Raw genomic sequence first — 24,236 nt, 5'->3', positions numbered from 1 at the left:
TAAAGTCAAAACATAGTGCAATCCTTTAACACTTTTTAGAAAGTCTTAAACCCCAGGTGAGGGGAAATATGATGGAATTGGATGTGATCCATTCCAGGTTTTCGGAAGTGCCCAATAGGATATAATGGACACCACACATGTGCAATTGAGGATAATGTTGAGCTCACATGAAAGCTTACTTCAGATAAGCAGATAACAAACATGTAAGGATATCTTTAAGGTCCTCCTCCTCTCAAATACGGCACAGGGATTGTATGTATATATATATATATATATATATATATATATATATATATATATATATATATATATATATATATAAAAAAAAAATGTTTATCCTGTGATTGCCGCAATCAATCACAGCAACAGCAGGTTATATCCCTGTGTGTGTGTGTGTGCAGGTATCTTGACTGTACTGTATACGCAGTTCCATGTGGCATAATTTGTGGCCTGTACTTTGGTATAATGTGTAGAATAGGCTGTACTGTGGTGTAATGTGTAAGATTAGCTGTACTGGTGTGTGTAAGGTGTATAAGGTATAATATGTCTACTGTATGGTGTAACATATATAAGGGGTACTAATGTTTGGTAACCGTTAGGTAATATGAATTGGTACTATTCAGTGGCCATGCATCTATATCAGCAGTTCCCAACCTGGAATACTAATACCCCTGGAGGTACACTGCAGACCGGTTGGGGGTAATTTAAATTATATTGGTAATGGTGGAATAAGAAGTCATCATCTCCCATTGCCCTGGAGACGAACCACGTTGCGTCCCTTCCGTTTTTGTCTTCAGCATCATCAGAGTCTCCTTGTGCTTTTGCCCGAACAGAAGCACTGTAGCTACCTGCTCTGCCCTCAGTCATCAGCAATCATCTGCCAGCTGCTGACACAAATGGAGGAAGAAGCAGCATTAATCCTACAGATGTTAGCTTAATTAATGTTAGATTGATCCTACAGATTGGGCTGCTCCCACCCTATGGAATGCTCTTCCACACACACAATAAGACTTCCCTGAAAATTCACCTCTTCAGGCAAGCCTATCATATTTAAGTTCTACACGCATAACCCTCTGAGGCACTTATGTATTATATAGATTCCCTTCTGGACCTACAAGCTATGCTATTACTGGTGCCTGTCCTTGTGTTTCCCCCCTATATCCCTATAGATTGTAAGCTTGCAGCAGGGCCCTCCTACCTCCAAGTCTGTCTGTTGTTACCCAGTTTGTTTTATCTCTGTTTACAATTGTAAAGTGAAACGGAATCTGCTGCACTATATAGGAAACTGTAAATAAATAAATAATGTTAGCAGGAACCCCAGAAACCGTAACCAGCCAGTGGCCAGACACAGAAGGACCCAATTCCTCACTAATCTTCCGCAACTCCTTAGTATAGGGACATGCGTGCAGTTCACTTCTGCTCCACTCCACTGTGGATATTTCACATTGAGAGAAGGGGTACTCATAAATGAAATGTCTAATAATGGGGCACAGGAGAAAAAAAAGATTAAGAACCGCGGATCTATAAACTTTCCACTGCATTGGGCAGTAAGAAAACAATCGGACATTCGGCCAGGGTAGAGGAAGGGGGGCCTCTTCCCTCCTACTGATTCCTCTTACCCCCTCCTCTCTGACAGTGCTTGTTGCCTGGGCTCCGGCATAATGATCTAGTGTCTTGTCCTAGTGCAAAAAGCAGTGGAGAGGACCTGACCTGTCTTTCTCAATTACTCCAATGTCAGGCATGCGAGTCCTGGTCTCCATCCCTTTTAGCTGAAGCTTTGCCCCTGCTGTGCTCTCTGCATGCACAAGTATTGGTCACTGGGTGACAGGTCAGCTGTTTACACTCTCCTTTCAAATTTTAACAGTAAAAACATTTGTGGCCTGCATGTCATTTGAGACCACTTCCCTTTTTCCTTGCTCCGCTGACACCCCTGGTCTTCCCCTATCATGATATCTGTCATTTTCTTCTAGATCCATCCCTGGAGGTGGTGATAGCAATTGCACCTCACTTCTTCCCTGTGATCTTTATGGACTGTGTCATCCTTAGAACAGAGCTGGCAGAAAGACTTCACGTTGAAAGTCGTGTCTATTGATCACACTCTATAATGTGATTAGCAGATAGTAGGTGGGATGCTCTATTACAAAAATGCAGTAAAACCACCATTATCGGGTTTTTACCACATTTTGGTATGCAGAAACAGCAGTAAAAGCTGGCGATACCCCATAGAAGCCTATGGGCTTCTTACCGCATCCCCAGCCGCCCGCACTGCACGTAATGCTCCCCCTCACCTGTGTCCGGGCAGCCTCCTGGGCCGTTTCTTGGCAATTTGACTCCCAGCGTGAAAAAAGGATAATTTTAAAAGTAAAGAATTTGCGCGCACATAGACAGAAGCTGACACATGGGCGCTGAAACTCGGATGCATTGACAGATGCAGACACATGGACAGCTACAGACACATGGTCACCTCAACTTACAAATATGCCTACCTGACCACACTGTGGATCATATCCAGTTTTGCTGCCAATTTAAATGGTCAAAATGCAGAGATTTTTTTCCATATATTAGGAAGGAGATTTACTTACTGCTGTATATATGGGGGGAGGGGGGACAGAGCCCCACACAAGCGGCTGCAGGAGATACAGGAGAGTGACGGTGAGCATTGTGTAAAGGAAGCAGCAGTGTAGAAGCCTCAGTGCCGGTGACATTATATCACTCTCACTGAGTTTGAAAAAAACTCAGGAGCCCGAGGTGTGCTCCCTACCACCAGTGCTGTGCCTTAACACGTGCAAAGGGGGCCGTGCGATCGAATTGGGCCATCTCCCGATGGAGACGGGCCCCGTTTTTCCCCTAACCCCTCTCAACCATAAGGCTGAAGAGGGGAAAATAGGGAACGGTGGGTCCTCTTCGCCGAAGCTTAGAGAGACCCTCATTCCTCAACCCCCGGAAGGGTTAGGACGGTGGGTCCTCCGCACCCGAAGGTTTGGAGAGACCCTCAGTAGACTTCCCTCCGCCTTGCGGCTCGGGGTCGTCCTCGGGGGCACGAAGCTCTTCCCAAAAGGCGAGAGCTTTGGCACATTGGGGAAATGGAAGGCCTGAAAGGGTCGACCACACTACCCAAAAAAAGTGACAAAACTACAAAAAAACAAGGAACGTGAAAAGTGACGAACGTGAGAGGGGAAGAGAAATAAATAATAAAGACCTCAGCCAGAAGGCCGGGGTGGGGGTGTGAAAAATTGTCCTACCCCATCCAAAAGGACAAGGTAAGGATGTGAAGCGCTACCTGAAGGGAAGTGCGCAGTGCAAGTGCTTACTAGTGCATGGTGATTTTGGGATCACCCGTGCATGTTCGGCACCCCCGAGTTTCCCCGGGGGCACAGTGCAGCCTCGGACTCCAAGCAACCGACCGATCAGCGTCCGACCAAGGTTTCTCTGTTCCCATCGTAGGGCATTTTCCAGCCCCTGGCATGGGAATGGGTACTCCACTGGGCTTTTCGACTGACTCCCTTAGGGGCTGCGACCCCCTCGGAAGAGCAATCTACTCAGTCTCAGTGTTTCTCCGATCCCAAGGTTAAGGTACTAAGCTGGGCCTTTCGCGGTCTCCCCATCAGAGGCTACGAACCTCTGGAACAGGAGCCATCTACTCAGTCCCAGCCTTTCTCCGCTCCTTGGGAATGGATACTAGACTGAGCCTTTTGCTGTCTCATCCTTTGGGGGCTACGAACCCCGTCAAGAGAGCCAAACTACTAGGCCCAGTGTTTCTCCCCCCCTCTCACCAGTGGGTTTACGGAAACAACACCTACCACTGGCACAGGGTGAAGGTACTCAGCCAGACTTTTCACCACTCCCAGGCAAAAAAGAGGGGTCCCACACCCTCCGCCCATCAGAGCAGCTGCTCATTCCAGCCTTTCTCTATTCTCTGCCAGAGGCCAGTCCATACCCACTGATAAGAACAGATACTACACTTGATCTTAGCCAAAAGGCCGAGAAGCGATTATATCACTCTCACTGCTTCACACACAGGTGCTGTCAGTGTATGCTCTGCAGCAGCCGCTCACCTGCATTACAAGTACAGTGTCCCGCAGACGACTCCTCTCTGTATTAGCAGCAGGGAGACCATCAGCGGTGGTGCATCGCAGCCCCAAACATGGTTCCCCGCACTGTCACACTAGGTTGCGCTACACCAGCAGATCTTAGCTACGGCGGGGCACAGGAACTGGGGAAGGACAGCCTGACCAATGAGATCACTGTCAAAGTGCACCGCACACATTACTAGGGAGGAGAGAGGGATGCTGGTCTCTGCTGCTTAAGCAGATGGCAGCTACTGGCCGCCTGTTAGCACTGTAGCTCCCAGCGCTCCCCACAGACTCTGCTGGCGCTAGCTCCTCCAAGCAGCCGCGGGGTCTGTGGGACCCCAGTTATGCCACTGATGGTATGCAATACTGACAGCCAGGTTAACGGTTAGCTGAGCTTTTCAGAGCTTGGTAAATTGGACATTTTTGCAGTCCCCATAAATACCCAAGAAGGCTGCTCTTGCATTCAGATAGAAGGGTACAGAACAAAGTACTGTATCTTCTCTATCTGCTGAGGTGCCCTTTGGTAAATACTCCATTGCTAATACAGTATATGGGGTAATCCTCAGAAAACACCTATTTTTGGAGGATTTACTACATGTCTGTGCTTAATAAATAGACCCCTTCGAGTGTAATTTATTGTTCTTCGGAATTCTCCTTCCCAGTGCTGGAATGTCCATCTCCATAATGGCTTTTTGTTTTAAAATGTAATTCAATATTTGCTAAATTGTGGGAGGAGGACTCATATATGCTTTCTTAGAAAAGTATCAATTATAAAACAAAAACTGCAACATGCCCCTGTGTATAAAAAGTAGTTAAAAAGCTTTATACCTACAGTATATACAGTAAGTATATACAGCAGAATAGTATTTAGTGTATAGAATCTCTGGTCATGATGAGGATAAGGAAACTTGCTCCTGTTGGTAACTTCATGAAGGAAATCCCACGCATTCTCCTTCACTTGCATCAATAAACCTCTAATTGTTATTCACATGAGTTGTTTTTCAGATAACGAGAACTAAGCTTTTTTTAAGGTTATGTATTCCCACGGATTGCAAGATAAAATGTATCTTTTTCACATTAAAAATATCTTTATTTTAAAACTATGCAATGCAACGTCTATTACACAAACGCATGTTGAGGCTACAGATTCATCGTAACGCCGGTGCAGTTTGCCGATATAACACAAGCCATAATTCAGTGTTCCTGCCTTTGCAATTGCTGCCAGTCACTTGTTTGATTGACAGTATGCCCCCACCTTGTTCTTTTCTTCTTTAATGACCTGATTCAGAGATGTGCGCTAATGCATTCACAGCTGCAATCCTGTACGCATCTAATGCTATGGGTTCCTGGAAATGTATTGAGACTCTTACCGGTAGTTTTGCAGCTAAAACATGCAGCAGTCAGGGGTAAGCGCATGATTTAGAAGGGGGATTTTCTTTAGTCACCCAGTCAAAAAAGTCAATAAGATCCTGTGAATTGCTGGACCCTAAACAGCATGGATTACTTAAGAGATCATGTCAATCAAACCATATTGACTTCATGGTTCAGCTTCAAGAGGACAGCCTGTAGAAACCCTTTACACACCATTATTTTCATATTGAGTCCTGAGTGCTACCTGCGTATCTCTCCATATCCACAGTAATTTGGGAAGGCACCAGCTTTGATCTGATCAGGCATACAGCAGAAAGGTCAGGAGGCATGTGCTGTTCTTTGCTACCTTGTAGTGAAGAGCGTTGAGGAAGTGGCATGATATATCCTACTAGGGGAAGATAATGGAAATACCTGTTGCCACCTGATCACATCCCTGTGACATTTGACCACACAACATACCTCAATCCAAAGCTAAGAAAGCAGGAGCACATCTTCCGTACAAAGGATACTATTGTTCCCAGTAAAAGGCAACTTTGTGTAATGGGGCAGGCACACATAGCGATGTTTGTAGATGAGCATTCTGAGTGATGCAAGCACTCAGATCGCTCAGCACACAGCACTGCACAGCGATGTGCCAGTGATGTGTGCTGAGCTATGTGTCAGGGCCAGTGTTCTCTGCTGATTCCACATGCCATTCCAAACATGGATTCTGGGTGACAGCATTTCTTGAGATATAGCGTGGCATCGAAACCTGGTTTTTTCAGTGTAAATGATTGCTGCTTTAAAAAAACTCTCCCAAAATCGCACACTTTCTGATTCTCACCCCCTTATTACATTCGTCCCCCTGTGTGAATTAAGTATTCCTGTGCAAATTTCTCAACACTGCTCTCTTTTAGTGCTCATCGTGGGCTCTTGTCTGCATTATACCAAGACCTATTGTAATGATGGTTAACTTTGACACTCCAGCTGTTGTTGAACTACACATCCCAGCATGCCCTGCTACAGTTTTACTATTTAGCCATGCTAAAACTGATGCAGGGCATGCTGGGATGTGTAGTTCAACAACAACTGGTGTGCCAAGGTTAGCCTTCCACTGACCTAGTGGAAGCCTTGTTGCTTTACCTTTGTATCATTATTTTTACCAACTTATCCTGGAACTTCCTTCACCCACCAACCTGTGGAATTACGAGTTCCCTGGCCCCAGTGTCATCACTATAGGAGTGTAGAGGGAGTGACACCCGAATTCTGTCTCCTCCACAATGACAGGGAGCTGGGTGCTGCGGTGTGACGTTCTCTGCAGTGCTCGACTCCTACCAATGAGGAGGAGCCGCCAGATGAGTCTCTGTGGGCAGCCCAGCTCTTCATATAACGCTGGGAAGCCCCTGGTTAGGTGCAAATAGGTACTGCAGACAAAGCAACACGCCCTTGGTTGAAAGAAATGTATATATTATGTAAGGTCACTCCCACTGATTCGACAGCTTTAAAAAAATGTCAGATCTGGGGGTAAGCAGGCATCTCGCCAGGGAGCCCATCAGCAGCGGCTGCTGTATCAGCACTGATACTGTAGTTGTGGCCGCTGTTGCAGAGTGCTGACAGCCACTGGAGGGAGCTGGGGGAGATCTGTCCCTCCAGGTCCCTGCAGGGCTGACAGCTCTTCCCTGGCTCCATGCAGCGCTGACAGCTCTCCCCTGGCTCCATGTAGTGCTGACAGCTCTCCCCGGCTGCATGCAGCCCTGGCAATGCTCCCCTTGCTCCATGCAGTGCTGACAGCCATAGGCATCGATTCTGTGGGTGCTCAAGGGCTTGAGCACCCACTGAAGTTGATGAGCACCCACGGGCCCGAGTCTCTCCGCTGGGCCGCCATATTAACGTGCTAATTTGCGGCTGCAGCACCTGCACCGCCGGACCAGCCACTTGGGAAACAGTATGCCGGGATGGCGAGAAGAGTGTATTCCGTCCGCGGAGTAATACGCGTATGTGGGACGGGCCAACCTGTGTGTGCTGTGTGCGTGCTGTGCGGCGCCAGCATCTGATGTTAGACGCCGGTGCGGCATACCGCGCACTGACTGAGTAGCTCAGCATCGGCCCATCTGCCTGTGTCTCACTGCACTCCCCCTCCCTCGTAGCCAGCACAGGTACTGTGGGGGCATTTATGTATTTGGCACTGCTGCCGTAATTTGAATATTGGAGACAACTGTGCTGTTTAATATAAAGTGGTATTATTTTTGTGGCCCCGCCCCTTCCCCATAAAGCTACTCTCCTATATTTTTGTCTAGAGAACCCACCAGCAAAAACATAAATCGGCACCTATGCTGACAGCTCTCCCCCAGCTCCATGCAGCGCTGACAGCTCTCCCCTGGCTCCATTCAGTGCTGTCAGCTCTCCCCCGGCTCCATGCAGCCCTGGAAGCTCTCCCCCGGCTCCATGCAGCCCTGGCAGCTCTCCCCCGGCTCCATGCAGCCCTGCCAGCTCTCCCCTGGCTCCATGCAGCCCTGCCAGCTCTCCGCTGGCTCCATGCAGCGCTGACTGTTCTCCTCCTGCTCCATGCACCACTTACAGCTCCTCCCTGGCTCCCTGCTGACAGATTCCTGGAGAGATGCCTGCCGCCCCCCCAGATCTTACATATTTTTATAGTCGGAGCAGAATTATCGTGACCATTTCTGACAAAAGAAAACCACAGGAATTGGCAAGTAATTTGCTGATCCCTGTGATTTTGGACGGTCATATTCTTTCCGACAGTCTGAGTAATGACACTGACATCAAATAGACCAGGGGTCCTCAAACTATTTTGCTCTGCGACCCCATCAGACAATAAAAATAATTACAGGACCCCAGCAAGTTACTGCAGAAGGCCGTCATGCCACAAGTGTAGTCAGCAGACAGCACATACATGGCAGCATTATGTAGGCACAAAATGATAGGAGGAGTCTAAAATAACAAACAATTCAACAGATTTATCAGACTCCTTGAATCACTGACTGAGATTAGAAAAGTCATCAGCCTGATGGTCATAAACATGGAGTCGGGACCCCATGCTGAGAAGGTCGGGACCCACTTTGGGGTCAGGGCCCACAGTTTGAGAACCGCTGAAATAGACGAATGTAAATTTGACCTATTAATGTTGAAAACGGCTGATATTTCCACCTGTCTGAAATATCAACCAATATTGAATACCTTCTTATATGCCTAAGCAACTTGGGGTGCCGCAAGGCTTCTACTACAGGTGTGCCTCTGGTTGGCAGTCAGTACTAGTTCGGATTAGGGGAATCCAGACACCCCATAATCCGAACCCACTTCCGAGCCTGTTCGGGATTTCCCACCCAGGCTTGGAACCTCGCTAGATCCTGGCCTGTTAACCATTAGTGGTTGACCTAATGCTTGCCGATTGCATACCTATTAAAATGCCCTGCTTACATCCAAGTGACTACTTCAGTAAATTTGTTTTAACCTTCGGAACTTAACCTTGGGCCATGGATATCCTTAAACCCAGAAAACTCTGATTGGACAATTGGATTATAGGTAATTCCTATGTGTCGACAAAATCTGAGGCTGGTTATTGGTCATCTGCCTTTGCTGGGTCTAGTTGAATTAATTTGCATCTTTCAAAAGCCTGATTTAATATTGTTTTCTAAATTGGTGATTGGAAGTTGTGTTTTACTGCTTAAATGGCTAATATTTTGCCACACATAATAAAAAAAATAGCAATTTTAGAAACATCAGCCCAGATGCAAGTTCATTGTTTTGGCTGGTTTATGGCATACACCACCCATATTGTCCATACAGGATAGTGATACCAATTTTATGGGATGGGCTAGCAAAGTTTAGTAGGGGGAATTGCATTCCCTGGTTTGTGTTGATACTTTTCTATTAATGTATTAGGTTTTCTATTACATCTGCTAAACCTGTATCCACAGTTGTATTGTATTGTCTGCAATCTAAAAATATATGTCCCTAAAGTAAACATTTTTATTAAAAACTCTGCTTAGCATTTTGTTGAGGACATTTATAAAGTCTGTAATAACGGGTCATTGTATCCATAGAAACAGTACAAGGCAGCCATGTGCTCCATGTGTGACAGCTCTAAGCATGAGTCAGCAGTCATTCTAGATAACATTGTCTGCAAGGTCCGCCGAAGGGGCTATTTTAATTGGTTACTATCACTAACATAACGTAGAAGATCCGATTAATTAGTAATTTCATTTTCAGCCAAACCATCTGGCATGAAACAATGAAATTACATTTTACCAAGGGAGTAAAATCAGTTGGTGTCCACTCAATAAATAAAAGAACATAATATGTGTGCTATACAATATACGTGTATGTGTATATAGTAAAAAGAGGTGGAAAGAAATATACTATTGCGCACCCAGCAGCTAGATAGGGACTTACTCGGGGACCGCCCTATAATCCCAAAACATGCATAAACAGATAAAAAGTGAAAAATTCCCTTCACCAGCGCTTAGGAATAATAAGGAATACTTATAACTCTCTTTTTGGATATCCTTAAATGTAGAAAAAACTTAAAAGTCCCTGCAACCATCCACAATAGGCTTGGTTGTATGTGGAGAAATTATAGGAGATAAAAATATACCATAGCGTAATCCAATATAATGACAATATTCACAAAACCAAAACATGATTCACACAATATTTTAAAAAGTGCTTAAAAAGTTTTCCATAGGCACATAAAGTGCAAAGTGTGTCTTACCCAAGCCCATATTGAACTGTTTTTTTCCACAGTTCAATACCTTATGGTAAATAAGGTATAGAACTTTGGAAAAAAACAGTTCAGTATGGGCTTGAGTAAGATGGAAACACCAGATGACTCCCTGGGCAGGCTAGCTGGTAACCCAGTCCAAGAATGGCAATCTCGTTCCTTGACACTCCTTTGGTCTATACAACCAACGCGTTTCAACCTTTCCTTAGGTCTTTTTCAAGGTATATGTGAATATTGTCATTATATTGGATTACACTATGTTATATTTTTATCTCCTATAATTTCTCCACGTACAACCGAGCCTATTGTGGATGGTTGCAGGGACTTTGAAATTCCAGTACAGACCTGGGCTATTTTTGTTTTTTACTGTACAAATAAGTTATAACGTAATATTACTTGCATTAAAACTTACATTCGGCTATACAAGAACATAAGTTAAACAAGTAAATGACAAGTGGGATTAAGAGATATTGGTAAATAGTGGTTATGTATACATGAAACATTAAATCTTACTTTAAAAAAGTAATATACATCCACAACTTAAATCATTGATTGTAAACATAGAACTCATACAGTTAAAAGCTAAACCAGTCTCCGAGAATTTGCACAATGCTGTTACAATGCTGTTTTCATGTAATTAGAGACTGTTTTTATTCCTTTCGGCCTTAAAGGACCTGACACCATTATTTCAGAATTATAAACATACTTATCTACCCTGCCGGAATGGCCGGGAGGGTCCCAAAAATTGGATCTCCCTCCTGGTCCCCAGGATGGATGGGCAAGTCTCCGGCATTTAGTGGGGTGCTTCATCAGCCCCCGCAACTCCCTGTGAATCATGGCATAAACCGGTATGGGGCAGGGCTTAATTCAGACGGGGTTTAATGCTGGCAAGCCCCGCCCACCTAAAAAGCTGCAGGGTGTCTCCTCTCCAGGCTTCTCCTGGAGAGGAGACCCTTAAAGTTGGCAAGTATGATTTATAAATTAAATCTGAGGAAGATTCATGAATGGAAATCGTTAGAGAAGTAATTTTGCCCTTTGTGAAACTGCTGACTATAACACTCCCAGTAATCCTACTACCAACTTTATTATATTATCGAATAAGGGCCTGATTCTGACCCTGGTGCTTGTCTCTGACCCCCCCCCCCCTTCTGCACGCAACTATGGGTATTGCATCCAGGACTGTGGACACTCTAGCCCCCCTGCACATGTTACATCTGCCCCACCTGCAGTGCACATGGTTTCAGCCAGTAGCACACCAAATGTGTTTTGCGAATGAACCAGAATCATCCCCCCTAAATACACTACTTAGTAGAAAAGGACACCAATTTGTACATATATGTCCATGACCAATGCAAGGTTATTTTGGACTGTGGAATGGGTCCCACATCTGTAAAAAAAAAAAACAAGAAGCCGGGGGTCATGCTATATGCCAGATGGGGATGTGCTGCAGAGATGCAGGATGGGGCCTAAAGCCATGGGGGAAGGATGCTAAGAGTCACAGGGGAATGTGGCTGGGAGAAACGGGTGGAGAGGCTGAAAGACATTGACGGGTAAAACTGAGGAACATGCAGTGGGTGAGGCTGAGCAACTCAGGGAAAAGGATCAGGCAGAGAAAGACAATGGGTGGATGAATCTAATGCTGGGTACACACTAGTTATTCCCAGCACTGCCAATATTGTTAATTGTATCGACAGTGCTAAGGAAGATCGATATAAGTGCATACACACCGATGACATAGTTAATTATCTTGGTCAGTGACCCCCAACTATGTACATGCAATCGCTGATAATATTATCAGATGGAGCTGCATCTACAGGGGGTCGTTAACGATGCATGGGATCGCGCATCATTAAAGATATTGAGAATACACGCAGGCTGATGTTTGTGATGTATAATTAACGATATCGGTATCATGCATGTTATTAAAGATATATTGCTCAGTGTGTACCTCAGTGTCTGCATACAGATGATGCGATAAAGGCAGACAACAATATTGGTAACGATTCCCCTTGAACTCCCAAGAGCTACAGAATGAACGATATACAGTAGTGCAAACACATTGAATGATTTGAAATGATAAAGATAAATTGTTTGCTGTTCCACTGACCAGCTTGTTTTATGAAAAATGTATCTTTATTTTTATCATTCATATACACGGAACAATATGCACCAGGTAATAAATAACTGGAAAAATTTGACTACATGTACAAACTAGAAATGGGGTTGAATCGTTGTTTGCACACACTGAACATTATGCACGATAATATAATTAACTATATTGTTATAGTGCATATTGTCTGCCTTTATCGCATAGTGTGTATAAGGCTTTAGAGAACACCACTTAACACCACTATTTTAGTGCTACAGGCCAATCAGAGCTCAGGGGTAGTGCTTTGTGGTTATCAGAAGCGGAAACATCGGGTTCTCCCCACATTCATGGTAAGAGTATTCACCATTGGTCATCCAATATTGACATCAATGGTCGATGGCAATTCCTAGTATGGTGCATTGTTAGGAATGTCCAATGCTGAACAAAGCATTATACAGCTAATTTCAATTTGCAAAATGACTTGATATTTGCACCAGCTTGGAGCTGGGCAAGATCACAATACCTCCCAACTTCTGTTAGATTGAAATCGGGACCTGCTGCGCCTAAGGCGCAACCAGGTCAAAAAAGGGGGCAGAACTACCAAAGGGGCATGGTCTCGGGTAAAGGGGCACTAACAACTATTTAACCTCATTTCTAGTTTGTACATGCAGTCAAATGACCATATTTTGGTCATTTTGGGGGGTGTGCCCAGCTCTCACCTAGCAGCTGGGCTCCCTCCCTGCAGTCCCTCCTTCCTCACTACACTGAAGAGATCACTGAGAGCAGCGGTGATTTTCAGTTTTTCTCTTTACAGTAGTTTTTTCTGGCTTACAGTGCACACTGTAGGTGGGCTACTGCTTTAGTTGCCAGTTTCCGAAGAGCAGAGAGTGGGCACCATGGTAAGCACAGGGTGGGCCATCTTGGCACACAAGTGGAAAATTAAATGTGTCATAACTGAGGTTCCTTATCTATTTCAGCAAATAATTGTTACGGTATGCTATTTATAAACAGTTAATTCTCTTAGAGAGATCAAAAAGGGAAAATGAAATTATACAGTATCTTTCTAGCACAGATGAATCTTTTCTAAATCTCATCTCAAGAATGAGGGATTAGAGAACATCTACAGTGAGTTAAAGCTGTGCAACTTAAAGAAAAGGTAGTATAGCCAAATAAGTAATAGGTAGAATTTAGAGAAGACTTAACGTAGGCTTTATATTATCTCCAACATTGTAATTTCTTATGATTGTAGATCTGTTCCGTTGGGGGTAGAAAAGTGCTGCCTAGACAAATATAGAGTCCATCATTTCCTCTTTAAGTAAAACAATACACAAATGTATTTTACTTAACCAGCAAATTCATTTAGTTTCTTCTACTCGTAATGGTATTTACATCTAAAGGGGGAATTCAGTTGTGTGCAAAGGGTGCGTATTTCTGTTGCCATGGTAATTAAATGTCGGCTCCAGAAGCCCCTCTCTCACCTTTCGCCCAGTCGAGCTGTCAGTGGACGAGATTTTTGAATGTGTATTCCAGTGCACTGTGTTTTATGTTCATTTGCATTCTACATTTTGCTGAGGTGTCTCAAAATGTTCTCTGGAACAAGAATAACAATATTATACAAAATTAAACTTAAGTGATAACATTCTCTACATTTGTATTTTAACCTCTCCAAGTTCAGTGGTAGCTTACATTTCTATGACAAGACATGTTTATGCCTTTCTGTAGCTTTTACCAGATGTCTTAATCTACAGTATGCAAGGTCCTTTTACAGAGGGTGGGAGAGTGGAACAGATTCAATTCTAGAATTTATTTTAACCGTATTATCAACACTAGACAGGGGCATCAGTTAACCCTATGACCCCTGGTGCATCTCACAGTGATCTATTTGTGAGGCTTTGCCATGTGCTGCGAAAACGGGGCATGGCTTTGCGGGAATTACCATGGCTTGAAGGAATTGCCCCTTGAGAGGAGACTCAAGTGGGTGGTGATGTGGGCAGTACCACACCTGGCAGATTGCAGAATGTGGGAGGTTTGCCCACTCTTATGGGAGAGCAGGGGCTACCACTTTTGGCCACTAAGGGAATCCTATAGAAATGACTTACTCAAGTCAGTAGTTACAAGTTAGATACGTTGAACTCGATGGACTGTCTTTTTTCAGCCTTATTTACTATGTTACCCAAAAATTCTGGTGTCTACCTTAGAAACCAGGACAGTAGGCAAGTATATTTCAACCTAAGGCAGGTTACCCCATAATCAGATTGTGGGGTAACCAGCACCAGGGATTGCCAGCCTTGGCTGGTGGATACATTGAGGGGTAAATACATAAACCTAATATTTATTACCCTGAAGCTCATTGGTTGCTGAGCAACTACAGTAGATACAGCTCCCCCATACAGACACCTGAGCTCAAGATAATGGAAATGTACAATATTATGTGGTCCCAGTTGTACTTATTATTTGATTAATTCCAAGTGCAGTATTTGATATGCAATTCAAGGTAAAATATATTTGTATTCAGATATATATATATATATATATACTTGTCTTTTCGATCTAACTACATTTTATATGGAACATGTGACTTTTACATTTATTGATAAACTGTTGTGGAAGTCGAGTTACACACACGCCATTTTAGGATAGTATGGCCGCCATTTTGGTTCGCAGAGTTGCGCAAATAAAGTTTCCATACCCGAGTATGTGTGACAAAGTGGACCAGAAGAGTAGCCATGCTATCACACATAAATTCATAATAACACACTTACACTAAATGAAATATAGTTAAAGGTTTAGAACGCCACACATAGCTTAGTTAGCCCTGCACACATCTGTCTGTATCATGTTTAGTACCGTTCCGTTCCGTTCATTGTGCAAAGTATTCCGGTCATTGCGAATATTTCGCAATATACACGGCCCGATAGTTATGGACATAATCCATATTCCAGGGACAGTTTCTGTTGAAAGTATGTAACAAAGGAATCTGGATGAAACTGGTTCTTATCACTGCTGACGCCGAAACCATCAAACAAAGGACTCTTAAAGTTCACTCCCCTGCACCTAGTCAAACCAGTTGTATCATCTTACCCCCAATCACAGTGGACCTGACATACGATCTCTGACCAATGGAAATGGCCTTTGACCTCCCCCTTCTGACCCTATAAGATAGGCAACCCAGAGCAGTCACAGTCACTTCGGCACATCTACCTTTCCCTGACTTTCCACCGGACTATAGTTCATCCCTGAACGATAGTGAGCTCTGACCGGACTGCGCTTCGCATATTTGATGAGACGGTAACGGTTGCATTAACGGTATTTATTCTTATTGTATTGTTGGCTGATTGTGTCTTGTATCTGTATTCTTTCCCCCTAGCAGAGCCTGTTTAGTATTCATTACTGGGAGAGCAGGGGCTACCACTTTTGGCCACTAAGGGAATCCTATAGATATGACTTACTCAAGTCAGTAGTTACAAGTTAGATACGTTGAACTCGATGGACTGTCTTTTTTCAGCCTTATTTACTATGTTACCCAAAAATTCTGGTGTCTACCTTAGAAACCAGGACAGTAGGCAAGTATATTTCAACCTAAGGCAGGTTACCCCATAATCAGATTGTGGGGTAACCAGCACCAGGGATTGCCAGCCTTGGCTGGTGGATACATTGAGGGGTAAATACATAAACCTAATATTTATTACCCTGAAGCTCATTGGTTGCTGAGCAACTACAGTAGATACAGCTCCCCCATACAGACACCTGAGCTCAAGATAATGGAAATGTACAATATTATGTGGTCCCAGTTGTACTTATTATTTGATTAATTCCAAGTGCAGTATTTGATATGCAATTCAAGGTAAAATATATTTGTATTCAGATATATATATATATATATATATATATATATATACTTGTCTTTTCGATCTAACTACATTTTATATGGAACATGTGACTTTTACATTTATTGATAAACTGTTGTGGAAGTCGAGTTACACACACGCCATTTTAGGATAGTATGGCCGCCATTTTGGTTCGCAGAGTTGCGCAAATAAAGTTTCCATACCCGAGTATGTGTGACAAAGTGGACCAGAAGAGTAGCCATGCTATCACACATAAATTCATAATAACACACTTACACTAAATGAAATATAGTTAAAGGTTTAGAACGCCACACATAGCTTAGTTAGCCCTGCACACATCTGTCTGTATCATGTTTAGTACCGTTCCGTTCCGTTCATTGTGCAAAGTATTCCGGTCATTGCGAATATTTCGCAATATACACGGCCCGATAGTTATGGACATAATCCATATTCCAGGGACAGTTTCTGTTGAAAGTATGTAACAAAGGAATCTGGATGAAACTGGTTCTTATCACTGCTGACGCCGAAACCATCAAACAAAGGACTCTTAAAGTTCACTCCCCTGCACCTAGTCAAACCAGTTGTATCATCTTACCCCCAATCACAGTGGACCTGACATACGATCTCTGACCAATGGAAATGGCCTTTGACCTCCCCCTTCTGACCCTATAAGATAGGCAACCCAGAGCAGTCACAGTCACTTCGGCACATCTACCTTTCCCTGACTTTCCACCGGACTATAGTTCATCCCTGAACGATAGTGAGCTCTGACCGGACTGCGCTTCGCATATTTGATGAGACGGTAACGGTTGCATTAACGGTATTTATTCTTATTGTATTGTTGGCTGATTGTGTCTTGTATCTGTATTCTTTCCCCCTAGCAGAGCCTGTTTAGTATTCATTGTTAGTATATTGTATTACTTGTTATACCTGTTTATTCTTATTTCTGTAACCCCCTTTTGTCCATTAGGGACTTAAATACAACCTTTTTACGGAGTTCTTATCTCCTTATTTCTATACAGTGGTCGTGTCTGTTTATTCGCATAATAGCGATAAGGTATATTACGGACACTGTCCTGTAAGGTATATTCGCAGATTAGAGACAAAGTACTGCGAAGGAATCTCTGATTAAGGTATTGGTTCTTGGTGTACATAATACAATAAAAGGTACGCTACGCTGCGCTACGTTTTGTTCGCACGTAGTTAGGTATAAAGGGTACGTTGGTTGCGGACTTATTACGTAACCTGCGCTTTTCACTTATTGTCTCTCTGGTCATATTTAATCGCCATTAACACTGTCAAGACAATATTCGGTACTCTTTACCTAGAACGGCGCCCAAGATTTTGATCTTGGGCATCGCAAGGAAAAAAATTGCGTCGGTCGCATCGCATGCGACCAAAAAATCGCATGCGATGCCACCGACACGATTACCGCGATTTCACATAGGGAACAATGTTAAATGACCCACAGAGCCCAAATAGGCACTCTCAAGTGTGAAATGGCCCCCCCAATTGTTAACGCCACCCCACGATCAACATCAACCCAAAGCGTGGCGAGCGCAGCGGTACGTGTCCTCCGACCTTTTCATACCCCCACTATCCACGTCGGCGTGGAGTTGAGAAAAGAAAGTGTGGCGAGCGCACGCGGATACCTTCACAGGTATCCGCGTCCCCTCGCGGGCTCCACAGGTATCCGCGTCCGCTCGCAATGCTTCGGGCTTGGTGGCTCGCTGCGCTCGCCACACTTTCTATTCCCAACTCCATGCCGACGTGAATAGTAGGGGTATGAAAAGTTTGTAGGACGCGTCCAGCCGCCCCTCGCGGGCTCGCTGCGCTCGCCACGCTTCGGGTTGACATTGATCGTGGGGTGGCGTTAACAATTGGGGGGGCCATTTCACACTTGAGGGTGGCTATTTGGCCTCTGTGGGCCATTTAACATTGTTCCCTATGTGAAATCACGGTAATCGCGTCAGTCACATCGCATGCGATTTTTGGTCGCATGCGATGCGACCGACGCGATTTACATTTTAACATGTATTTCTATGTGAAATCGCGGGCATCGGTCGCATCGCATGCCATTATAATGGCATGCGATGTACATGCGATGCCCGCGATGGGCGCCGTTCTAGGTAAAGAGTACCCAATATTCTCACTTCTCTACTATTAAGCCACATCTCTAAGCTATCTCTATGTGGGGCATCAGAGTACACACTTGTGCTGATATACACCTGGGGTAACTGTTACTGTTCTTGAGCTGTACTCATTGTGAAATATTCTTTTACATCATCTTTTCCCAGTATATGATCTGCATGTGTAGGCAGCCACCGTTAAATGAATGTGTCATTAAGTTTCTATAGCACAGAGTGCCAACACAGTAAAGGTTAACCCTGCAGTCATTTGTAGCAGAGAATATTTCAGCGTAATGAAGGGAGCAATTGTAGCTGTTTTCATACACTGTGATGAGAACAGACAGTTTTTAAATTGCCAGGTTTTAGAAAGTTTCCGAAGACATCCATTTATTTTCATTTAGAAATTGATGTGACCGGTCTTTAAATACCCACCAGGAATGTACCATGGATGTCCTCATGAGGACAGGGGATCATTCATGGTTCAGTGCCTTTAACCAACACTTTTTAAATGTGCAAGAGATCTTAAGTCATAACTATAACCTGAGTTCAAGACTATTGTTTTAAGAACAATTCATTCCATTTCACTAGACAGACCCATATTTTACATGTAATGCCAGCAAAAAATGGATCTTGGCCCTAGTTTGATCTTCAAGCTGAGATGACCTTGTTGCGTGGATTACTGTAAGACGGAGTTACTTGTAGGGCCAATTCAGCATGGATTGCTAATTAGAGTAAACACACAGAAGGCCACCACCCAGACAGAAAGAGAAGTGAATTCTATGAAATAAGTCCATAGAACGGTATTTACTCTACAATTTTAAGAGCCCATCAAAATGAGGGCTTAGTCCCTATCGGCTCCTATCTCCAATCTCTATATTCACAGCTCCCTCTATCCATATCCAGAAAGTTTGAAACATATCATTTTGGTTTCAATTTCTGTTATGGTGTAATTTGGACTATGGAGTGGCCTCTAGTGGTCAATGGTGTTACTTCACCTCAAAAAGGTGAGGATTTTGCCTCTTATGTATAGTTATTGAGTTTTTACACAGTCCAGTGCAGAATTGTTTTGACCAAGGGTCAAGTGTAGAGGTAGCATCGTCTTCCCCTTCACCAAAATAGTGTGAGGCATCTTCACGATAGCCCACCCTCCCATGAGTCGAAGAAAACACATTGAAATTCAGGTGTCTCCCAGACATTCTCAGACAGTACACAAGCATGAGTTTATAGTGTGGCAATAATTAGCTATCTACAGATAACGATAATATATGGAGCATATGAGAAAAGTGAGGAAATCTAGTTTGCATTACCGCTGGTTGTAAAATAAAGTACAAAAGTGGAAGGAAGCTGCAAAAACATATTGATCCTGTGTATGGCTAGTGATGTATTATAATGAAAGGTGACGTGCCAGTGAAAACAGCTTATACCTTTGACAGAACTGTATGCAATTAAGCATAATCACCATGTTTCCTCTACCTCCCCCATAGCAGCCCTCACTCATGGGTTTCTCCCCTCTGGGTAGTGCATTGGAAAGGAAGAAAGACACCAGCCCCCATAAAAGGGCCCCTCCTCCTTCCTCCTGTGTCTTTTTTTCCTTTCCGGGTAAGTGCAGGTACAGGTAGGAGAGGTGGACACTGGCTTACCCGACTCAGACAGGTCTCTGCGGCGGTTCTGGCCCCCTGCAGATGACGGTGTATCCAGTCGGGACCCGATGGATTAAAACACATGGCCGCATGCGGACCCCTCCGGGGGCAGCTACAGGTGGTGGCGTCCGCAGGAGTGGCGTAGATGGCGGCGCGGGATAGCGTCTGCCGCGTCACTGCCTGGCCCGCGTGCGTTGCACAGAGCGGGCAGACGTCGTCAGCAGTGCGCGGCGCCGGCGAATGACGCACTTCTGCCGCGAGCGGAAGTGTATTTAGCCGGCGTCTGTATCCAGAGAACTGCATGAATCAGCGCGGGTGCCGCCACAGTATCTGAGGTTTCAGGACAGCCGGGTAAGGCGCCAGTGGTGCGTGTTTGGGCTCTGAGCGGTGCTCACATGGTTGTTTCTTTGTCCGGTAGAAATAGGAAATGTTTTAGCTTAGCTTTTATATTTTCTTTCCATTAGAGTTTTATTGTGCACTGCTGCCATGGAGGAAGAGCGTAATGTGAGGAAATCAGGGTAAGCCATTGGTCCAGGGGTGTCCACCTTTAGTCTTTAGTCTTTTTACGCATACATAGTAATTGTTATGGTATCTTTTAGGTCAGAGACCAGCAAGGATAAGGAGGGCAGATCTGAGCATAAGAAGCCGCATTTGGATAAATTTGCAGCATGTGAAAAGGTGCTACCTCAGAAGCACGTGGGCATCCTATGTGAAGGTTGTAAGGCCCCCCAACAACTGCAGCCAGCACAAATGGCGAGCTTAGTGGAAATGTTAACGTCTGCATTAGCAGAGAAGTTTGTGGCTAAAGAGGATGTGGAGGAACGGTCATCCAAAAGAAAGCATGTCATCATTAGTGAGGATTCTGATGACTCAGTCCGTCAATCTACCAGTGCAGTCATGCCAGAGTTTGATTTGGACCAAGCGGATGAAGTGCCTAGTCAGGATAAACTGGAGGCTGAGATTAACCCTGACATGATTGATAATCTGTTGAATTTGATATATAAGTCCTTAAATATTGATGATCCGCAGGAGGATCTGAGCCTCCAAGAGATGCTATTTAAGGATAAGAAACGCAAGGGTAAAGTGTTTCCACTGTCCAATACTCTGAAAGAAGTGATTTCAGAGGAATGGAAACACCCGGATAAGCGGGTTGTGGTTTCAAACAGAGTTAGCAAGATGTATCCGTTTGATAAGCAGCAGGTGGCCTCTTGGGAGGTAGCACCAAAGGTGGACGCAGCTGTGGCAAGGCTGTCCAGAAAGACCACCTTGCCCCTTGAAGAGGCCAATATATTTAAAGACCCGATGGAGAGGAAAATAGGACCCGATGGAGAGGGTCTCAGAAAACAGCAGTTGGTGGCAGGTACTGCTTTGAAGCCAGCAGCAGCTATGGCTGTTACATCCAGAGTGTTGCGGGGATGGTGCCAGCAACTTGAAAGTGATATGCTGGATGGCCTCAAAAGGTCTGAGTTACTCAGAATGGTGCAGGATATACAACTCGCTGTTGAGTTCCTATGCGAGGCATCATTAGATTCCGTGCGCCTAGCAGCAAGAGCAGGGGCTACGGCAGCAGCCACTAGAAGAGCCCTCTGGCTGAAGCCTTGGACGGCAGACGTACAGTCTAAAAATAGACTCCTTTCAATGCCCTTTCAGGGTGATTATCTTTTTGGGAAACAGTTGGATGACTTGGTTTCCAAAATTTCGGGGGGCAAATCTGTATGGTTACCCCAAGATAAGGTGGCCAAGAAGACTCCTCCTCCGAGGTTTAATAGGTATCAGCAGGAGTTCAGGGAATCTCGGGCCTATAGACCTGGAAGGCCCTACAGAAGAGGATCTTGGATTTCCAGGGCCAATTTTCGAGGCCAGGGGAACAAGGAGAGCAGATTATCTTCCAAAAAAGACCCCCAATGATGCCAACCCACAAAAAGTGGGAGCCAGGCTGCTGAAGTTTCAAAGCGCTTGGCAGGAATCCACGTCAGACGAGTGGGTTCTAGAGGTAGTCCGTTCAGGCTACAAAATAGACTTTGTAAGGAAGCCAGGGGATCTCCTGGTTCAGTCTCCTATTCCAGAAGACTTGGAAGAAAGGAGAGCGTTATTGTCCAGCCTAAAAGAAATGCTGGATCAAGATGTAGTCAGCATAGTGGCGAAATCACAAGAATTTCAGGGATGGTTTTCCCGGTTCTTTGTGGTGAGAAAAGCCACGGGGGGATTTCGAACAATCCTGGATCTACGCAGACTGAACAAATTCATAAGAATAAAGTCGTTCAGGATGGAATCAATAAAGTCAGTCATTCTGGATCTCAATCAAAACGACTTCATGTCTTCAATAGACCTCAAGGACGCCTACCTACATGTTCCAATCTTCGAAGGGCATCGGAAATTTCTGAGGTTCAGGGTACAAGGGGTCACCTATCAGTCCAACGTGCTCCCCTTTGGTCTGGCAACCTCACCCAGAACTTTTACGAAAGTGCTAGTGGTCATAATTGCATGGCTAAGGCGAAGGGGGATAAGGCTATACCCCTATTTGGACGACATCCTGATTGTGGCAGAATCAGAGGCTCTCCTAGTACAGCATACAGCAGAGGTGGTAGAGTGCCTAAAGTCTCATGGGTGGCTGATAAACGAGAAAAAGAGTCATCTCACCCCAACTCAAGAAATACAGTATTTAGGAGTAATTATAAATACCCAAGACCTAAAGGTGTCTCTAACAGAGGTCAGAAGAGACAAACTGTTGAGAAAAGTAGAGTGGATGAAAAAGCGGACGGTGGTCTCGTCACGGGACTGCATGGAAACCTTGGGCCTCATGTCAGCAGCTCTAGAAACAATGCCGTGGTCTCGGTTCCACATGAGAAGACTCCAGACATGTTTTTTAATACAGTGGGACAAAGACAGGAGGGGACTGAACCAACGAATAACCCTGTCAAATGCAGCCAAGAGAAATTCGGATTGGTGGTCAGATACGGAGCGTCTGGCATTAGGAAAAAGCTTTGCCACGCGGGAGCAGGTGGTAATCACGACAGACGCCAGCCAGTACGGCTGGGGAGCAACGTGTGCCAGCCAAATAGCCCAAGGGCATTGGTCAGCAGAATGGCAATCAACCCACTCCAATCTAAGAGAGATGGAAGCAGTTTATCGGGTGTGTGTTCACTTCCAGGGCCAAGTACAAGGCAAGGAACTGATTGTAAGATCCGACAATCAGGCGGTGGTGTCTTACATAAACCATCAGGGGGGCACAAAGAGCAGAGCTTTGCTAGAACAAACGTCCAAGATATTCGAGTAGGCAGAAGCCCGGGTAGTACATATCTCAGCAGTATTCCTCGCAGGGAAGGACAACGTAATAGCGGATTGACTAAGCAGAGAAAGATGCTTGCCAGGCGAGTGGGCCCTCAACAGCACGGTGTTCGACAGTTTAGTAAGGAAGTGGGGCAGGCCGCAAGTAGACTTGATGGCAACAGAAAGAAACAGGAAAGTGCCAGTCTACTTTTCAAGGTTCCGGGAGCCCCAGGCAGCTCAAGTCGACGCTCTGACGGCAGTATGGAACATGGACACGGCGTATGTTTTTCCTCCGATCCCCATAATCCCGAGACTACTAAAGAAAATCCAGAGGGAAAACGTACAGGTCATAGCAATACTACCACAGTGGCCCAGGAGGGCGTGGTTCAGCACTGTATGCAGGCTGGCAGTAGACGGTCCATGGAGGTTACCATCAATTCAGGACCTGCTATCGCAGGGACAAGTGACGAGGGCACAACCCCCGTCTTGGAACCTGACGGCCTGGTTACTGAGACCAAGACATTAGCTGCAAAAGGGTTTGATAAAGAGGTCATTGGGACATTACTTTAAGCCAGGAAAAGCTCCACAATGAAAACATATTATAGAATATGGAAGAGATATGTGTATTGGGCAAGAAGTGAGCAGAAGGACCCAAAGGTAGTGGCTACAATATTGAGCTTCCTACAGCAGGGTCTCCAGATGGGACTCTCAGGAAGTACCTTGAAGGTACAAATATCAGCACTTGCTTCCATGCTAGACTGGGATGTAGCGAACAACAGGGATGTGCGCCGATTCATGCAGGCAGTGAGAAGACTGAAACTAAGAATTAGGAATCCTTTGCCACCCTGGGATCTAAATTTAGTGTTGGGTGTTCTCACGGAAGATCCGTTTGAGCCAATGCATGAGATATCACTGAAATTATTGTCATGGAAGGTACTATTTCTGGTGGCGATAACTTCAGCTCGTAGAGTCTCGGAATTACAGGCGTTATGGATAGAAGAGCCTTACCTGAATTTCTATGAAGATAAGGTGACTTTAAGGACAAACCCACAATTTGTCCCGAAAGTAGCATCGGAATTCCATGTAAATCAGGAAATTG

At 44.8% G+C, this 24,236-nt stretch overlaps 1 protein-coding gene and 1 pseudogene across 4 annotated transcripts in view; one reads left to right on the top strand and one right to left on the bottom strand.

Moving 5' to 3' along the window:
• SLC9A9 (solute carrier family 9 member A9) overlaps positions 1–24,236 on the top strand; it is a 690,054-nt gene that overhangs the window by 429,165 nt on the left and 236,653 nt on the right. The window lies entirely within an intron of this gene.
• On the bottom strand, positions 3,857–3,992 carry LOC146066048 (U2 spliceosomal RNA; annotated as a pseudogene).

This window comes from Crinia signifera, chromosome 3 (assembly GCF_055691185.1).
Source record: "Crinia signifera chromosome 3, ASM5569118v1, whole genome shotgun sequence".
In the NCBI taxonomy this organism is placed as follows: Eukaryota; Metazoa; Chordata; class Amphibia; order Anura; family Myobatrachidae; genus Crinia; species Crinia signifera.
The sequence above is the reverse complement of the archived record's forward strand: the minus strand, read 5'-3'. Positions and strand labels throughout refer to the sequence as shown.